Source organism: Heptranchias perlo, chromosome 17, assembly GCF_035084215.1.
Source record: "Heptranchias perlo isolate sHepPer1 chromosome 17, sHepPer1.hap1, whole genome shotgun sequence".
Lineage (NCBI taxonomy): Eukaryota > Metazoa > Chordata > Chondrichthyes > Hexanchiformes > Hexanchidae > Heptranchias > Heptranchias perlo.
Genome location: NC_090341.1, coordinates 20,515,765 through 20,534,861, shown reverse-complemented (window position 1 = coordinate 20,534,861; position 19,097 = coordinate 20,515,765). Strand labels below are relative to the sequence as shown.

General features: G+C 48.5%; 1 protein-coding gene across 5 annotated transcripts in view; it reads right to left on the bottom strand.

Annotated features, from left to right (window-relative positions):
• cfap92 (cilia and flagella associated protein 92 (putative)) overlaps positions 1 to 19,097 on the bottom strand; it is a 248,665-nt gene that overhangs the window by 39,042 nt on the left and 190,526 nt on the right. The gene's annotated exons all lie outside the window — the stretch shown is intronic.

Genomic DNA, 19,097 nt, shown 5'->3' with positions numbered 1-19,097 from the left:
TTCTTGCCACAAGCTAGCCACCTGACTTGTTCTCAATACAAAAAAAAACATACACAACCTACAAGAATTTGGTCTTTCCCATTCTTGTTATCTATTTGTACACGACAAGATGAGAGAGGGCATTACTTAAGAATGAAAGTCAGAATGAACCACTCCAAGATCACAAGATAAATATGGATGAGGAAGGTTATTCTGTCCATCGGAAAGACCCTAAAGACATTTCATTGGAGCATCTAATTTTTTTCTTAAACTATTCCTGGGTTTTTGCCTTCATTGCTCTACCTGAAAGTTCATTCCACATATTGATTGATCTGTGCAAAAGGGCTTCCTGACATCAATCTTTCATTTGTCTTTAATTAGCTTAAACTTGTGTCCCCTTGTCCCACTCTCAAAATTTAGTTTGAAGTAATATTCCAAATGAACGTTTTCCATATCATTTCTTTTCTTACGTATGTCTAAAGATCACCTCTCAGTTTCCTTTTATGGCTGATAAGTTTCTCCATCTTCCCTTATAATTCAGACCTCTGACACTGCCAAAGCGTCCAATATGGTGGGTGGCGTGCACACGCACATTCTGCGCTGGAAGTACACCGCACGCCTGAAACAGGCCTTAGGCACTTTGCGTATGCAAATGAGGGACTAACGCTTGTTGAATACTTCTTTTACCAAACTGAAGCTTACCAACATGCGGCCTAACCAGCAGTCTTTAAAGGCCGCCACCGAAAAGGTATGTTTTAAAAAAAATATTTACAATACTGTAACTCAGCATGCCACCCAATTGCCAATCAAGGTCTTTTAAATTGCTTGTAGTTGAAGGCCCTGTGCACCTGAGCAGAAGCTGAGTCATTGACTGTCCTCACTCCCGCTTTCAGATAAAGGCTAAACTAGAACATAGACCAAGTTAAACAAAATAACAAGTAACAGACCAGAAATTTGGTACTAAGATCTGACCTAGTGACTTCAAAAACTAGAATCTCTTAAAACTTTGGGCGGGAAATTCCTCGGGGCTGCACCCGCTCCACCGGTGTTAAACGGGGTTTCTGCCACACCTCCAGCGAGGTAATGCCAACGGAGCGGGAGCAGCTCCAAGGAACTTCCCAGCCTGTGTTGTAACCATAAGTGTAGAATTAACCAGCTCTGTATGCAGGTCAGTGCATTGGTCCCTAAATAAAGTTGTGATGATCACATAAACACATGTAATAAGCAACACAGTAAACAGAACAATTATAATCTGCCTTCCTATTGTTCACTAATTGTTGTAAGCAGATTCTAAAATGCCTAACAGGGTTTATTTTCCGGTATTCTGGCCAGTGCAGCAGGAGTAAAACAGGCAGTAGAGGACCAGAAAATCTGGCTCAGATCTATATAGCTCGTTTTGCACTACTTTAGCACAAAGTTCAATTTTCTGGCAGGCCTTTTAAACAGGTCAAAAGTGATCTTGCTGAAGAAGAGCCATAGATCAGTTGAAATGTTATAACAATAAAGCCTAGCACAATTTTCCATCTGCTTAGGACAGGATTGTGCTGGCCACTCCCTTCATCTCTCTGGAGTGGGCCTAAGGGAAGCCCCATGAGAGGTGAAGCTCTTAAAGGGGCCAAAGCCTATTATTTTTATTTCCCAAATTTACAGTAAATTTTTAGTACTATCTGCTGTTATTAACCTTTGCTGGCATTTTATGGAATTTCTTTAAAACAACTTTTAAAAGCACAGATTTTCTCAAACTTTTTTTTTGCTGAGTTTCCCTCGGAGATTTTCTCTTAAAAGCTCACTGCAAGTGACTGTTAGAGCATCTCTGACCAAAAGTGGTGTATGTACACAGTAAACAGGTATGTTTTGAGCTGACTAAGCTGGAACTTTCAGTAAAAGGAACAACAGTTACACAACTACTCAAACCCCCTGCATCAGCACTCATCCTCCAATCACACAGCTCCAGCACAAGTCGCAAAGCCCTTATAATGCATTGGAAAATACTGCTAGTCAATCTTTCTGACCAGAGAAGCAGTTCAGAGGGTAGACAATCTTTGACTATTCTCAGCAGAGGCATTGCACTCTGCCTCTCCACGAGTGGGGAGGAGATAATGGGGCTCAATTTTCAAACAGAGCCGGGAATGGGCAGGGAGGTCAAATTGAGGTGGGAAACCCATTAGTACGGGTTTCCTGGATGTCCTTACGATTTTGAGGTAAGAACGTCTTTTTTTTGTCTGTTTCCCGTCCGACTGACTGGCTGATTGACAGGCTTGACTCAGTCGGACGGGAAATCAGCCAGGGAGAGGACATCTGCAGGTAAGTCTTTGTTTGCCTAGATGGGGGAGGGGACGGGGGGGGCATGGGTGGGCGAGGGACACGGGTGGGCAAGGGGCACAAGTGGGCACGGTGAACATAGATGGGCACAGGGGTCGCGAGTCATGGGGGATAGGATCGGGGGTCAGTCACGGGGGGGGGCGGGATTGGGGGGTCATCGTGGGGGTCCGCGATTGTTGAGGGGGGGTCGGGGGTCAGAGGGTTGGGGTCGGAGGATCAGGGTTGGGGTCGGGAGATCGGGGTTGGAGGATTGGGGTCGGAGGGGGAGGATCAGGGTCGAGGGGTTGGGGGGGGTCCGCAATCGGGGGGTGGGGGGGGTCGGTGCAGGTGGGCTTGTTGGGCCTGGGGGAAGCACTCCTCTGGGCCCACAAGCTTGTGCCTTTCTAGGCACTTACCTGAAGTCTCGGGCCTTCTTGCCTCCTTTCATGAGGTGTAAAACGGAAGGCCCGGGAATTGGGGAATTAGTTAAAAATGGAGGTCTGAAGCATTCTTGAATGGTTTTAAGGCCCGACCCGTCTCCTTGGGAGCAGGTTGGCTGCCCGCCCCTTGCCCATGAAAACCAGAAAAGACAGGTTGGAGGTGGGGTTCTGAAATGGTGGCAATTTTCAATGAACCCTGCCCCCAACCCATGCATTTTTTACTTTGAAAATAGAGTCCATTAAGTCAAAACTGTAACTAAAATATTGCAAGCTCACAATGTGCACATGGTAACATGAAACATGGGAAATAGGACTTTGCCATCCCAGGGAGAATGTGCAACATCATGGGTTGCGGAGTGCCCAGTTTCAGCATGTGATAATTCAATGATCCTGGAATCAAGCCAGACCATCGGTGCTTTTACATGACTGGTCAGTCTTCTTGTTTGAGTGTAGCGAATGCCCTACACTGCTCTCCCCCTCTATCATGCTTTCACTGTTGGATGCAGGCTTCTGATGTGCAGGATTGCATTCCCTACATTTATTTTAGTGAAACAGCAGCCTTTGACCCAACAGCAGATTTATAGACCTGCATTTTCCTAGGTCTCTGCTGCCATCGGCTCCCTGCAGGTCGTGCCATTTTATACTTATGAGTGCAGCTGACAGTGAGTTGAATTCCACGTCTGCAGTCAGCTGTGGTCCTATCAAGTAAAATTGCATTTTGTTTCCACCATACAATCTTATCAAAATGGGGAAAATAAACAAAAAAAAAATCAACCTTATACAAAGACTTTTTACTCATACAAGTACTCTTCAAAAACAAACTTTTTTTCTTCCTTACCCAACAGAGTCTCCATGCAGCTATGATAGGTCCAACATTCGCTTCCAGAAATCAGCATGAATTCAAACATAAGGACATAAAAAACAGGAGCAGGAGTAGGCTATATGGCCCCTCAAGCCTGCTCTGTCATTCAATAAGATCATGGATGATCTTCGACTCAACTCTACTTTCCCGCCTGATCCCCATATCCCTTGATTCCCCGAGAGTCCAAAAATCTATCTATCTCAGCTTTGAATATATTCAGTGACTCAGCATTCACAGTTCTCTGGGGTAGAGAATTCCAAAGATTCACAACCCTCTGCATGAAGAAATTCCTCCTCATCTCAGTCCCGAATGGCCAACCCCTTATCCTGCGACTATGCCCTCTAGTTCTAGACTCTCTAGCCAGGGGAAACAATCTCTCAGCATCTACGCTGTCAAGCCCCCTCATAATCTTATATGTTTCAATGAGATCACCGCTCATTCTTCTGAATTCCAGAGAGTATAGACCCATTCTACTCAATCTCTCTTCATAGGACAACCCTCTCGTCCCAGGAATCAATCTAGTGAACCTTTGTTGCACCACCTCCAAGGCAAGTATATCCTTCCTTAGATAAGGATACCAAAACCGTACGCAATACTCCAGGTGAGGTCTCACTAAAGCCCTGTACAACTGTAGCAAGACTTCCTTACTATTGTACTCCAACCCCCTTGCAATAAAGGCCAACATGCCATTTACTTTCCTAATTGCCTGCTGTACCTGCATACTAACTTTTTGTGTTTCTTGTACACCCAGAGGACACCCAAGTCTCTCTGAACACCAACATTTAATAGTTTCTCTCCATTTAAAAAATGTTCTGTTTTTCTATTCTTCCTACCAATGTGAATAACCTCACATTTCCCCACATTATACTCCATCTGCCACCTTCTTGCCCACTCACATAACCTGTCTACATCCCTTTGCAGACTCTTTGTGTCCTCCTCACAGCTTGCTTTCCCACCTAGCTTTGTATCGTCAGCAAATTTGGATACATTACACTCAGTCCCTTCATCTAAGTCATTAATATAGATCGTAAATAGCTGAGACCCAAGCACCGATTCTTGCGGCACCCCACTAGTTACAGCCTGCCAACCTGAGAATGACCCGTTTATCCCTAATCTATGTTTTCTGTCCTGTCCCGTGCTGTGCAGTGACAGTCACATAATGCACATCCTCTGGCTATATGAGGCTGCATCATTGATTCTCATACTTGTTAATTTAGGCCAGCCCATCCTCCTCGTCCCCCCCCCCCCCGCCGATAACCTTGTTGCGCCCCCCAGTTTGGTATCCTCTTCAATACAAATGGGAACTTAGGTAGCAACGAGGTATCCAAGTAAAGAATCCCATGGCAAGTCAAAATAAAATTAATGATGGAGGTTGGTTTTGAAGCACCAGAAATGAAGTATTTCATGGTTGCAGTGGTAGAAGATGAATGCAGACATGCCAGGGAGATAAGCAGGCACTATAGTTGGACTGCCACCATATCTGCCTGCCCTGATACACATACATGGCAATGACACTGGGTAACTGGCTTTGTGAGCTTCAGGTCAACAGGTTGCAAGTCAGTGCCATCTTTAACGCGCATCAAGGTAGATAAATCTCCGGGACCTGATGAAATGTATCCCAGGACGTTATGGGAGGTTGGGGAGGAAATTGCGGGTCCCCTAGCAGAGATATTTGAATCATCCACCGCTACAGGTGAGGTGCCTGAAGATTGGAGGGTAGCAAATGTTGTGCCTTTGTTTAAGAAGGGCGGCAGGGAAAAGCCTGGGAACTACAGACCAGTGAGCCTGACATCTGTAGTGGGTAAGTTGTTAGAGGGTATTCTGAGGGACAGGATCTACAGGCATTTGGAGAGGCAGGGACTAATTAGGAACAGTCAGCATGGTTTTGTGAGAGGAAAATCATGTCTCACGAATTTGATTGAGTTTTTTGAAGGGGTAACCAAGAAGATAGATGAGGGCTGTGCAGTAGACGTGGTCTACATGGACTTCAGCAAAGCATTTGACAAGGTACCGCATGGTAGGTTGTTACATAAGGTTAAATCTCATGGGATCCAAGGTGAGGTAGCCAATTGGATACAAAATTGGCTTGACGACAGAAGACAGAGGGTGGTTGTCGAGGGTTGTTTTTCAAACTGGATGCCTGTGTCCAGCGGTGTGCCTCAGGGATCGGTGCTGGGTCCGCTGTTATTTGTTATTTATATTAATGATTTGGATGAGAATTTAGGAGGCATGGTTAGTAAGTTTGCAGATGACACCAAGATTGGTGGCATTGTGGACAGTGAAGAAGGTTATCTAGGATTGCAACGGGATCTTGATAAATTGGGCCAGTGGGCCGATGAATGGCAGATGGAGTTTAATTTAGATAAATGTGAGGTGATGCATTTTGGTAGATCGAATCGGGCCAGGACCTACTCCGTTAATGGTAGGGCGTTGGGGAGAGTTATAGAACAAAGAGATCTAGGAGTACAGATTCATAGCTCCTTGAAAGTGGAGTCACAGGTGGATAGGGTGGTGAAGAAGGCATTCAGCATGCTTGGTTTCATTGGTCAGAACATTGAATGCAGGAGTTGGGATGTCTTGTTGAAGTTGTACAGGGCATTGGTGAGGCCACACTTGGAGTACTGTGTACAGTTCTGGTCACCCTATTATAGAAAGGATATTATTAAACTAGAAAGAGTGCAGAAAAGATTTACTAGGATGCTACCGGGACTTGATGGTTTGACTTACAGGGAGAGGTTAGACAGACTGGGACTTTATTCCCTGGAGAGTAGGAGGTTAAGGGGTGATCTTATAGAAGTCTATAAAATAATGAGGGGCATAGATAAGGTCGATAGTCAAAATCTTTTCCCAAAGGTAGGGGAGTCTATAACGAGGGGGCACAGATTTAAGGTGAGAGGGGAGAGATACAAAAGGATCCAGAGGGGCAATTTTTTCACTCAAAGGGTGGTGAGTGTCTGGAACGAGCTGCCAGAGGCAGTAGTAGAGGCGGGTACAATTTTGTCTTTTAAAAAGCATTTGGACAGTTACATGGGGAAGATGGGTATCGAGGGATATGGGCCAAGTGCAGGCAATTGGGACTAGCTTAGTGGTATAAACTGGGCGACATGGACATGTTGGGCCGAAGGGCCTGTTTCCATGTTGTAACTTCTATGATTCTATGATTTGGACAGTTACATGGGTAAGATGGGTATAGAGGGATATGGGCCAAGTGCAGGCAATTGGGACTAGCTTAGTGGTATAAACTGGGCGACATGGACATGTTGGGCCGAAGGGCCTGTTTCCATGTTGTAACTTCTATGATTCTATGATTCTATGATTCTGTAAAGACCATTGCAGCCAACCTGCATTATAGAATGGCACTGCCAATGACATTTAAGGTCACCTCTTTCCTCAATGCTTTTGCCTCTGCCTCCTTTCAGGCCAGCATATGGATTATCTGCAGTATTAGCCAATGTGCTGTCCACATGTGTATTGACCAGGTGACATGTATAGGTCAAAAATTTCATCTCTTTTCTCACTATATAGCAACAACAGTATGGCACGGCTGCCCAATGTCACCACACTACTGTATTTCCCACAATAGAGGGCCTATCCTCTGCATCAATAAATGCACCATATGCAATGTAGGTAGGTCTTGTTACAATGCTTTTGAAGAATTTTGAAGTGGATCAATGCTGTCAACTGCAGATTGAATTTAGCCTTTCTAGAGTGCAGCTATGCATGATCAGCAATGAAAAAGCTGTAAGGCTGTTTGAAAGCGTGTCATAGGCCAACAGTAAATGTGTAACAGCTTAATAGACAACACAATGTGTCATACATATTCAGTCTGGTAAATGGTACTCTTATTCTGGCAGTTTCCTTAAGGTGTGCCATTACCTTCTACATGTGTTCTCTAGTAGAAACATAGAAACACAGAAAATAAGAGCAGCAGTACGCCATTTGGCCCTTCAAGCCTGCTCCACCATTCAATATGATCATGGCTGATCCTCTATCTCAAGACCATACTCTCGCTCTCTCCCCATACCCCTTGATGCCTTCTGTGTCTAGAAATCTATCTATCTCCTTCTTAAATATATTCAGTGACTTGGCCACCTCGGTCTTCTGTGGTAGAGAATTCCTCAGGTTCACCACCCTCTGAGTGAAGAAATTTCTCCTCATCTCAGTCCTAAATGTCCTACCCTGTATCCTGAGACTGTGACCCCTCGTTCTAGACCCCCCAGCCAGGGGAAACATCCTCCCTGCATTCAGTCTGTCTAGCCCTGTCAGAATTTTATACGTTTCAATGAGATCCCCTGTCATTCTTCTAAACTCGAGTGAATACAGGTGTAGTCGACTCTATCTCTCCTCATATTCATGACAGTCCTGCCATCCCAGGAATCAGTCTGGTGAACATTTGCTGCACTCCCTCTATGGCAAGTATATCCTTTCTTGGGTAAGGAGACCAAAACTGCACACAATACTCCAGGTGTGGTCTCACCAAGGCCCTGTATAACTGCAGTAAGACATCCTTGCTCCTATACTCAAATCCTCTTGCAATGAAGGCCAACATACCATTTGCCTTCCTAACTGCTTGCAGCACCTGCATGTTTGCTTTAAGTGACTGGTGTACAAGGACACCCAGGTCCCTTTGAACATCAACATTTCCTAATCTCTCACCATTTAAATAATACTCTGCCTTTCTATTTTTCCTTCCGAAGTGGATAACTTCACATTTATCCTGCATCTGCCATGTATTTGTCCACTCACTCAACTTGTCTAAATCACCTTGAAGCCTCTTTGCATCCTCCTCACAACTCACAATCCCACCTAGTTTTGTGTCGTCAGCAAACTTGGAAATATTACATTTGGTTCCCTCATCCAAATCATTGATATGTATTGTGAATAGCTGGGGCCCAAGCACTGATCCCTGCGGTACCCCACTAGTCACCGCCTGACACCCCGAAAAAGGTCCATTTATTCCTACTCTCTGTTTCCTGTCTGTTAACCAATTTTCAATCCATGCCAGTATATTACCCCCAATCCCATGTGCTTTAATTTTGCACACTAACCTCTTAAGTGGGACTTTATCAAACGCCTTCTGAAAATCCAAATAAACCACATCCACTGGTTCTCCCTTATCTATTCTACCAGTTACATTCTCAAAAAACTCCATTAGATTTGTCAATCATGATTTCCCTTTCATAAATCCATGTTGACTTTGTCTAATCCTGTTGATATTTTCTAAGTGTTCTGTTGTCACATCCTTTATAATAGACTCTAGCATTTTCCCTACAAATGATGTTAGGCTAATCGGTCTGTAGTTCCCTGTTTTCTCTCTCCCTCCTTTTTTAAATAGTGGGGTTACATTTGCCACCCTCCAATCTGCAGGAACTTTTCCATAATCTATAGAATTTTGGAAGATGAAAACCAATGCATCCACTATTTCCATGGCTACCTCTTTTAGTACTCTGGGATACAGTTTATCAGGCCCTGGGGATTTATTGGCTTTCAGTCCCATTAATTTCTCCAGCATTATTTTTTTACTAATACTAATTTCCTTTAATTCCTCCTTCTCACTAGATCCTTGGTTCCCTGGCATTTATGTCCTCTTCCATGAAGACTGAACCAAAGTAATTGTTTAATTGCTCTGCCATTTCCTTGTTCACCATTGTAAATTCTCCCGTTTCTGACTGTAAGGGACCTACATTTGTATTCACTAATCTTTTTCTTTTTACATACTTGTAGAAGCTTTAACCACTTTTATGTTCCTTACAAGTTTACTCTTATATTCTATTTTTCACCTCTTAACCAATCTCTTTGTCCTTTTTTGCTGAATTCTAAACTGTTCCTAATCCTCAGGCTTATTACTTTTTCTGGCAACTTTATATGGCTCCTCTTTAGATCTATTACTATCCTTTATTTCTTTTGTTAGCCATGTTTGGGCCGTTTTCCTTTTGTGTTTTTGCGCCAGAAATGAATGTTGCAATTCATGCATTCGTTCCTTAAATGTTAGCCATTGCCTTTCCGCCATCAAGCCTTTTAATGACGCTCCCCAATCCATCATAGCCAACTCACTCCTCATACCTTTGTAGTTTCCTTTGTTTAGATTTAGGACCCGAGTTTCAGATTGGACTACTTCACTTTCCGCCTTAATGAAGAATTCTATCATGTTATGGTTACTCTTCCCTAAAGGATCCTGCACAACAACATTATTAATTAACCTCTTCTCATTGCACAATACCCAATCCAGGATAGCCTGTTCCCTAGTTGGCTCCTCAATGTACTGGTCTAAAAAACCATCTCGTACAAACTCCAGGAATTCATCCTCCACAGTATTATTGCTAATTTGGTTTGGCCAGTCTATATGTAGATTAAAGTGCCAGCTTTGGCTCAGTTGGTAGCACTCTCGCCTCTGAGCTAGAAGGTTGTGGGTCCCACTCCAGAGATTTCAGCACATAATCTAGGCTGACAGTCCAGTGCAATACCGAGGGAGAGCTGCACTGTTGGAGGTGCTGTCTTTCAGGTGAGACGTTAAACCTAACCTCTCAGGTAGATGTAAAAGATCCCACGGCACTATTTCAAAGAAGAGCAGGGGAGTTCTCCCTGGTGTCCTGGCTGATAATTATACCTCAACCAATATCTAAAAACAGATGATCTGGTCATTATCACATTGCTGTTTGCGGGATCTTGCTGTGGGCAAATTGGCTGCCGCGTTTGCTACATTACAACAGTGACTATATATACTTCATTGAATGTGAAGCACTTTGGGACATCCTGAGGGCATGAAAGGCACTATATAAATGCAATTCCTTCTAGTTGTTGAATATTACAGTACGAAACATGCCATTCAGCTGATTAGGTCTGATGAGCCACCTCGGCTGCAGGTATTGTATATTCTAGCTGCTGCTTTCTATCAAGGATGCTGCGTTGCTGTCCTCTGGGGAAGGTTCCCTGGAATGCTAAACAAAGCAAACCTCATCATGCCTACCTCATGCAGCAAACCTTGCACTTCACCAGCTGTCAAACGGAGGTTTGTGCTGCTCTATTACTTGCCCATGACTCCACATTTATTTTAGTAGCCATTGGCTTTTACCAGTTACTTTTCTTGCCTGATACAGCCTTTAGAAAAGCTGAAATATACTTCTGAAATATTTATAGCCTTTGTAACATTTTTATTCTTTCATAAAGCAGCAGAGCAGGCCCCGAGAGTATAAAGCAGTGACAGCGGAGACCCGAGGGTACAAAGCGGTGAGAGCGGAGACCCGAGGGTACAAAGCGGTGAGAGCGGAGACCCGAGGGTATAAAGCGGTGAGAGCGGAGACCCGAGGGTATAAAGCGGCGAGAGCGGAGACCCGAGGGTACAAAGCGGTGAGAGCGGAGACCCGAGGGTATAAAGCGGTGAGAGCGGAGACCCGAGGGGATAAAGCGGTGAGAGCGGAGACCCGAGGGTATAAAACGGTGAGAGCGGAGACCCGAGAGTATAAAGTGCAGAGAGCGGAGACCCGAGAGTATAAAGTGCAGAGAGCGGAGACCCGAGGGTATAAAGCGGTGAGAGCAGAGACCCGAGGGTATAAAGTGCAGAGAGCGGAGACCCGAGAGTATAAAACGGTGAGAGCGGAGACCCGAGGGTATAAAGCGGTGAGAGCGGAGATCCGAGAGTATAAAGTGCAGAGAGCGGAGACCCGAGAGTATAAAGTGCAGAGAGCGGAGACCCGAGGGTATAAAGCGGTGAGAGCAGAGACCCGAGGGTATAAAGTGCAGAGAGCGGAGACCCGAGAGTATAAAACGGTGAGAGCGGAGACCCGAGGGTATAAAGCGGTGAGAGCGGAGATCCGAGAGTATAAAGTGCAGAGAGCGGAGACCCGAGAGTATAAAGTGCAGAGAGCGGAGACCCGAGAGTATAAAGTGCAGAGAGCGGAGACCCGAGAGTATAAAGTGCAGAGAGCGGAGACCCGAGAGTATAAAGTGCAGAGAGCGGAGATCCGAGAGTATAAAGTGCAGAGAGCGGAGACCCGAGAGTATAAAGTGCAGAGAGCGGAGACCCGAGAGTATAAAGTGCAGAGAGCGGAGACCCGAGAGTATAAAACGGAGAGAGCGGAGACCCGAGAGTATAAAACGGCGAGAGCGGAGACCCGAGAGTATAAAACGGAGAGAGCGGAGACCCGAGAGTATAAAACGGAGAGAGCGGAGACCCGAGAGTATAAAACGGAGAGAGCGGAGACCCGAGAGTATAAAACGGAGAGAGCGAAGACCCGAGAGTATAAAGTGCAGAGAGCGGAGACCCGAGAGTATAAAGTGCAGAGAGCGGAGACCCGAGAGTATAAAGTGCAGAGAGCGGAGACCCGAGAGTATAAAACGGTGAGAGCGGAGACCCGAGGGTATAAAACGGTGAGAGCGGAGACCCGAGAGTATAAAACGGTGAGAGCGGAGACCCGAGAGTATAAAGTGCAGAGAGCGGAGACCCGAGGGTATAAAGTGGCGAGAGCGGAGACCCGAGGGTATAAAGTGGCGAGAGCGGAGACCCGAGAGTATAAAGTGCAGAGAGCGGAGATCCGAGAGTATAAAGTGCAGAGAGCGGAGACCCGAGAGTATAAAGTGCAGAGAGCGGAGACCCGAGAGTATAAAGTACAGAGAGCGGAGACCCGAGAGTATAAAGTACAGAGAGCGGAGACCCGAGAGTATAAAGTGCAGAGAGCGGAGACCCGAGGGTATAAAACGGTGAGAGTGGAGACCCGAGAGTATAAAGTGCAGAGAGCGGAGACCCGAGAGTATAAAACGGTGAGAGCGGAGACCCGAGAGTATAAAACGGTGAGAGCGGAGACCCGAGAGTATAAAACGGTGAGAGCGGAGACCCGAGAGTATAAAACGGAGAGAGCGGAGACCCGAGAGTATAAAACGGAGAGAGCGGAGACCCGAGAGTATAAAACGGAGAGAGCGGAGACCCGAGAGTATAAAGTGCAGAGAGCGGAGATCCGAGAGTATAAAGTGGCGAGAGCGGAGACCCGAGGGTATAAAACGGTGAGAGCGGAGACCCGAGAGTATAAAACGGAGAGAGCGGAGACCCGAGAGTATAAAACGGTGAGAGCGGAGACCCGAGAGTATAAAACGGAGAGAGCGGAGACCCGAGAGTATAAAACGGTGAGGGCAGAGACCCGAGAGTATAAAGTGCAGAGAGCGGAGATCCGAGAGTATAAAGTGCAGAGAGCGGAGACCCGAGGGTATAAAGCGGTGAGAGCGGAGACCCGAGAGTATAAAACGGTGAGAGCGGAGACCCGAGAGTATAAAGTGGTGAGGGCAGAGACCCGAGAGTATAAAGTGGCGAGAGCGGAGACCCAAGAGTATAAAACGGAGAGAGCGGAGACCCGAGAGTATAAAACGGAGAGAGCGGAGACCCGAGAGTATAAAGTGCAGAGAGCGGAGATCCGAGAGTATAAAGTGGCGAGAGCGGAGACCCGAGGGTATAAAACGGAGAGAGCGGAGACCCGAGAGTATAAAACGGTGAGAGCGGAGACCCGAGAGTATAAAACGGAGAGAGCGGAGACCCGAGAGTATAAAACGGTGAGGGCAGAGACCCGAGAGTATAAAGTGCAGAGAGCGGAGATCCGAGAGTATAAAGTGCAGAGAGCGGAGACCCGAGGGTATAAAGCGGTGAGAGCGGAGACCCGAGAGTATAAAACGGTGAGAGTGGAGACCCGAGAGTATAAAGTGGTGAGGGCAGAGACCCGAGAGTATAAAGTGGCGAGAGCGGAGACCCAAGAGTATAAAACGGCGAGAGCGGAGACCCAAGAGTATAAAACGGCGAGAGCGGAGACCCGAGAGTATAAAACGGCGAGAGCGGAGACCCGAGAGTATAAAACGGTGAGAGCGGAGACCCGGGAGTATAAAACGGTGAGAGTGGAGACCCGAGAGTATAAAACGGCGAGAGTGGAGACCCGAGAGTATAAAACGGTGAGAGTGGAGACCCGAGAGTATAAAACGGTGAGAGCGGAGACCCGGGAGTATAAAACGGTGAGAGTGGAGACCCGAGAGTATAAAACGGTGAGAGTGGAGACCCGAGAGTATAAAACGGTGAGAGCGGAGACCCGGGAGTATAAAACGGTGAGAGCGGAGACCCGGGAGTATAAAACGGTGAGAGTGGAGACCCGAGAGTATAAAACGGTGAGAGTGGAGACCCGAGAGTATAAAACGGTGAGAGCGGAGACCCGCGTGTATAAAACGGTGAGAGCGGAGACCCGGGAGTATAAAACGGTGAGAGTGGAGACCCGAGTGTATAAAACGGCGAGAGCGGAGACCCGAGAGTATAAAACGGTGAGAGCGGAGACCCGAGAGTATAAAACGGTGAGAGCGGAGACCCGGGAGTATAAAACGGTGAGAGTGGAGACCCGGGAGTATAAAACGGTGAGAGCGGAGACCCGAGAGTATAAAACGGTGAGAGCGGAGACCCGAGTGTATAAAACGGTGAGAGCGGAGACCCGGGAGTATAAGACGGCGAGAGCGGAGACCCGAGAGTATAAAACGGTGAGAGCGGAGACCCGAGAGTATAAAGTGCAGAGAGCGGAGACCCGAGAGTATAAAACGGTGAGAGCGGAGACCCGAGAGTATAAAGTGCAGAGAGCGGAGACCCGAGAGTATAAAACGGCGAGAGCGGAGACCCGAGAGTATAAAGCGGTGAGAGCGGAGACCCGAGAGTATAAAGTGCAGAGAGCGGAGACCCGAGAGTATAAAACGGCGAGAGCGGAGACCCGAGAGTATAAAGCGGTGAGAGCGGAGACCCGGGAGTATAAAACGGTGAGAGCGGAGACCCGGGAGTATAAAGCGGTGAGAGCGGAGACCCGAGAGTATAAAACGGTGAGGGCAGAGACCCGAGAGTATAAAGTGCAGAGAGCGGAGATCCGAGAGTATAAAGTGCAGAGAGCGGAGACCCGAGGGTATAAAGCGGTGAGAGCGGAGACCCGAGAGTATAAAACGGTGAGAGCGGAGACCCGAGAGTATAAAGTGGCGAGAGCGGAGACCCAAGAGTATAAAACGGTGAGAGCGGAGACCCGAGAGTATAAAACGGTGAGAGCGGAGACCCGAGAGTATAAAGTGCAGAGAGCGGAGACCCGAGGGTATAAAGTGGCGAGAGCGGAGACCCGAGGGTATAAAGTGGCGAGAGCGGAGACCCGAGAGTATAAAGTGCAGAGAGCGGAGATCCGAGAGTATAAAGTGCAGAGAGCGGAGACCCGAGAGTATAAAGTGCAGAGAGCGGAGACCCGAGAGTATAAAGTACAGAGAGCGGAGACCCGAGAGTATAAAGTGCAGAGAGCGGAGACCCGAGGGTATAAAACGGTGAGAGTGGAGACCCGAGAGTATAAAGTGCAGAGAGCGGAGACCCGAGAGTATAAAACGGTGAGAGCGGAGACCCGAGAGTATAAAACGGTGAGAGCGGAGACCCGAGAGTATAAAACGGTGAGAGCGGAGACCCGAGAGTATAAAACGGAGAGAGCGGAGACCCGAGAGTATAAAACGGAGAGAGCGGAGACCCGAGAGTATAAAACGGAGAGAGCGGAGACCCGAGAGTATAAAGTGCAGAGAGCGGAGATCCGAGAGTATAAAGTGGCGAGAGCGGAGACCCGAGGGTATAAAACGGTGAGAGCGGAGACCCGAGAGTATAAAACGGAGAGAGCGGAGACCCGAGAGTATAAAACGGTGAGAGCGGAGACCCGAGAGTATAAAACGGAGAGAGCGGAGACCCGAGAGTATAAAACGGTGAGGGCAGAGACCCGAGAGTATAAAGTGCAGAGAGCGGAGATCCGAGAGTATAAAGTGCAGAGAGCGGAGACCCGAGGGTATAAAGCGGTGAGAGCGGAGACCCGAGAGTATAAAACGGTGAGAGCGGAGACCCGAGAGTATAAAGTGGTGAGGGCAGAGACCCGAGAGTATAAAGTGGCGAGAGCGGAGACCCAAGAGTATAAAACGGAGAGAGCGGAGACCCGAGAGTATAAAACGGAGAGAGCGGAGACCCGAGAGTATAAAGTGCAGAGAGCGGAGATCCGAGAGTATAAAGTGGCGAGAGCGGAGACCCGAGGGTATAAAACGGAGAGAGCGGAGACCCGAGAGTATAAAACGGTGAGAGCGGAGACCCGAGAGTATAAAACGGAGAGAGCGGAGACCCGAGAGTATAAAACGGAGAGAGCGGAGACCCGAGAGTATAAAACGGTGAGGGCAGAGACCCGAGAGTATAAAGTGCAGAGAGCGGAGATCCGAGAGTATAAAGTGCAGAGAGCGGAGACCCGAGGGTATAAAGCGGTGAGAGCGGAGACCCGAGAGTATAAAACGGTGAGAGTGGAGACCCGAGAGTATAAAGTGGTGAGGGCAGAGACCCGAGAGTATAAAGTGCAGAGAGCGGAGACCCGAGAGTATAAAACGGCGAGAGCGGAGACCCGAGAGTATAAAGTGCAGAGAGCGGAGACCCGAGAGTATAAAACGGCGAGAGCGGAGACCCGAGGGTATAAAGCGGTGAGAGCGGAGACCCGGGAGTATAAAACGGTGAGAGCGGAGACCCGAGTGTATAAAACGGCGAGAGCGGAGACCCGAGAGTATAAAACGGTGAGAGTGGAGACCCGAGTGTATAAAACGGTGAGAGTGGAGACCCGAGAGTATAAAACGGTGAGAGTGGAGACCCGGGAGTATAAAACGGCGAGAGCGGAGACCCGGGAGTATAAAACGGTGTGAGCGGAGACCCGAGTGTATAAAACGGTGAGAGCGGAGACCCGAGAGTATAAAACGGTGAGAGCGGAGACCCGAGAGTATAAAACGGCGAGAGCGGAGACCCGGGAGTATAAAACGGTGAGAGCGGAGACCCGAGTGTATAAAACGGTGAGAGTGGAGACCCGAGTGTATAAAACGGTGAGAGTGGAGACCCGAGTGTATAAAACGGCGAGAGCGGAGACCCGAGAGTATAAAACGGTGAGAGCGGAGACCCGAGAGTATAAAGTGCAGAGAGCGGAGACCCGAGAGTATAAAACGGCGAGAGCGGAGACCCGAGAGTATAAAGCGGTGAGAGCGGAGACCCGAGAGTATAAAGTGCAGAGAGCGGAGACCCGAGAGTATAAAACGGCGAGAGCGGAGACCCGAGAGTATAAAGCGGTGAGAGCGGAGACCCGGGAGTATAAAACGGTGAGAGCGGAGACCCGAGTGTATAAAACGGCGAGAGCGGAGACCCGAGAGTATAAAACGGTGAGAGTGGAGACCCGAGTGTATAAAACGGTGAGAGCGGAGACCCGAGAGTATAAAACGGTGAGAGCGGAGACCCGAGAGTATAAAACGGCGAGAGCGGAGACCCGAGAGTATAAAACGGTGAGAGCGGAGACCCGAGAGTATAAAACGGCGAGAGCGGAGACCCGAGAGTATAAAACGGTGAGAGCGGAGACCCGAGAGTATAAAACGGTGAGAGCGGAGACCCGAGAGTATAAAACGGCGAGAGCGGAGACCCGAGAGTATAAAACGGTGAGAGCGGAGACCCGAGAGTATAAAACGGCGAGAGCGGAGACCCGAGAGTATAAAACGGTGAGAGCGGAGACCCGAGTGTATAAAACGGTGAGAGTGGAGACCCGAGTGTATAAAACGGTGAGAGCGGAGACCCGGGAGTATAAAACGGTGAGAGTGGAGACCCGAGTGTATAAAACGGTGAGAGCGGAGACCCGGGAGTATAAAACGGTGAGAGTGGAGACCCGGGAGTATAAAACGGTGAGAGTGGAGACCCGGGAGTATAAAACGGTGAGAGCGGAGACCCGAGAGTATAAAACGGGGAGAGCGGAGACCCGAGTGTATAAAACGGTGAGAGCGGAGACCCGGGAGTATAAAACGGTGAGAGCGGAGACCCGGGAGTATAAAACGGTGAGAGCGGAGACCCGGGAGTATAAAACGGTGAGAGCGGAGACCCGAGAGTATAAAGCGGTGAGAGCGGAGACCCGAGAGTATAAAACGGCGAGAGCGGAGACCCGGGAGTATAAAACGGTGAGAGTGGAGACCCGAGAGTATAAAACGGTGTGAGCGGAGACCCGAGGGTATAAAGTGGTGAGAGCGGAGACCTGAGAGTATAAAACGGTGAGAGCGGAGACCCGAGAGTATAAAACGGTGTGAGCGGAGACCCGAGGGTATAAAGTGCAGAGAGCGGAGACCCGAGAGTATAAAACGGTGAGAGCGGAGACCCGAGAGTATAAAACGGTGTGAGCGGAGACCCGAGGGTATAAAGTGGTGAGGGCAGAGACCCGAGAGTATAAAACGGTGAGAGTGGAGACCCGAGAGTATAAAACGGCGAGAGCGGAGACCCGAGAGTGTAAAACGGTGAGAGTGGAGACCCGAGAGTATAAAACGGCGAGAGCGGAGACCCGAGAGTATAAAACGGTGAGAGCGGAGACCCGAGAGTATAAAACGGTGAGAGCGGAGACCCGGGAGTATAAAACGGCGAGAGCGGAGACCCGAGAGTATAAGACGGCGAGAGCGGAGACCCGAGAGTATAAAACGGTGAGAGTGGAGACCCGAGTGTATAAAACGGCGAGAGCGGAGACCCGAGAGTGTAAAACGGTGAGAGTGGAGACCCGAGAGTATAAAGCGGTGAGAGCGGAGACCCGAGAGTATAAAACGGTGAGAGCGGAGACCCGGGAGTATAAAACGGCGAGAGCGGAGACCCGAGAGTATAAGACGGCGAGAGCGGAGACCCGAGAGTATAAAACGGTGAGAGTGGAGACCCGAGTGTATAAAACGGCGAGAGCGGAGACCCGAGAGTGTAAAACGGTGAGAGTGGAGACCCGAGAGTATAAAGCGGTGAGAGCGGAGACCCGGGAGTATAAAACGGTGAGAGTGGAGACCCGAGTGTATAAAACGGTGAGAGCGGAGACCCGAGAGTATAAAACGGTGAGAGTGGAGACCCGAGAGTATAAAACGGTGAGAGCGGAGACCCGGGAGTATAAAACGGTGAGAGTGGAGACCCGAGAGTATAAAACGGTGAGAGCGGAGACCCGGGAGTATAAAACGGTGAGAGTGGAGACCTGGGAGTATAAAACGGTGAGAGCGGAGACCCGAGAGTATAAAACGGGGAGAGCGGAGACCCGAGTGTATAAAACGGTGAGAGCGGAGACCCGGGAGTATAAAACGGTGAGAGCGGAGACCCGGGAGTATAAAACGGTGAGAGCGGAGACCCGGGAGTATAAAACGGTGAGAGCGGAGACCCGAGAGTATAAAGCGGTGAGAGCGGAGACCCGAGGGTATAAAGCGGTGAGAGCGGAGACCCGAGAGTATAAAACGGCGAGAGCGGAGACCCGGGAGTATAAAACGGTGAGAGTGGAGACCCGAGTGTATAAAGTGCAGAGAGCGGAGACCCGAGAGTATAAAACGGTGAGAGCGGAGACCCGAGAGTATAAAACGGTGAGAGCGGAGACCCGAGAGTATAAAACGGTGTGAGCGGAGACCCGAGGGTATAAAGTGGTGAGGGCAGAGACCCGAGAGTATAAAACGGTGAGAGCGGAGACCCGGGAGTATAAAACGGTGAGAGC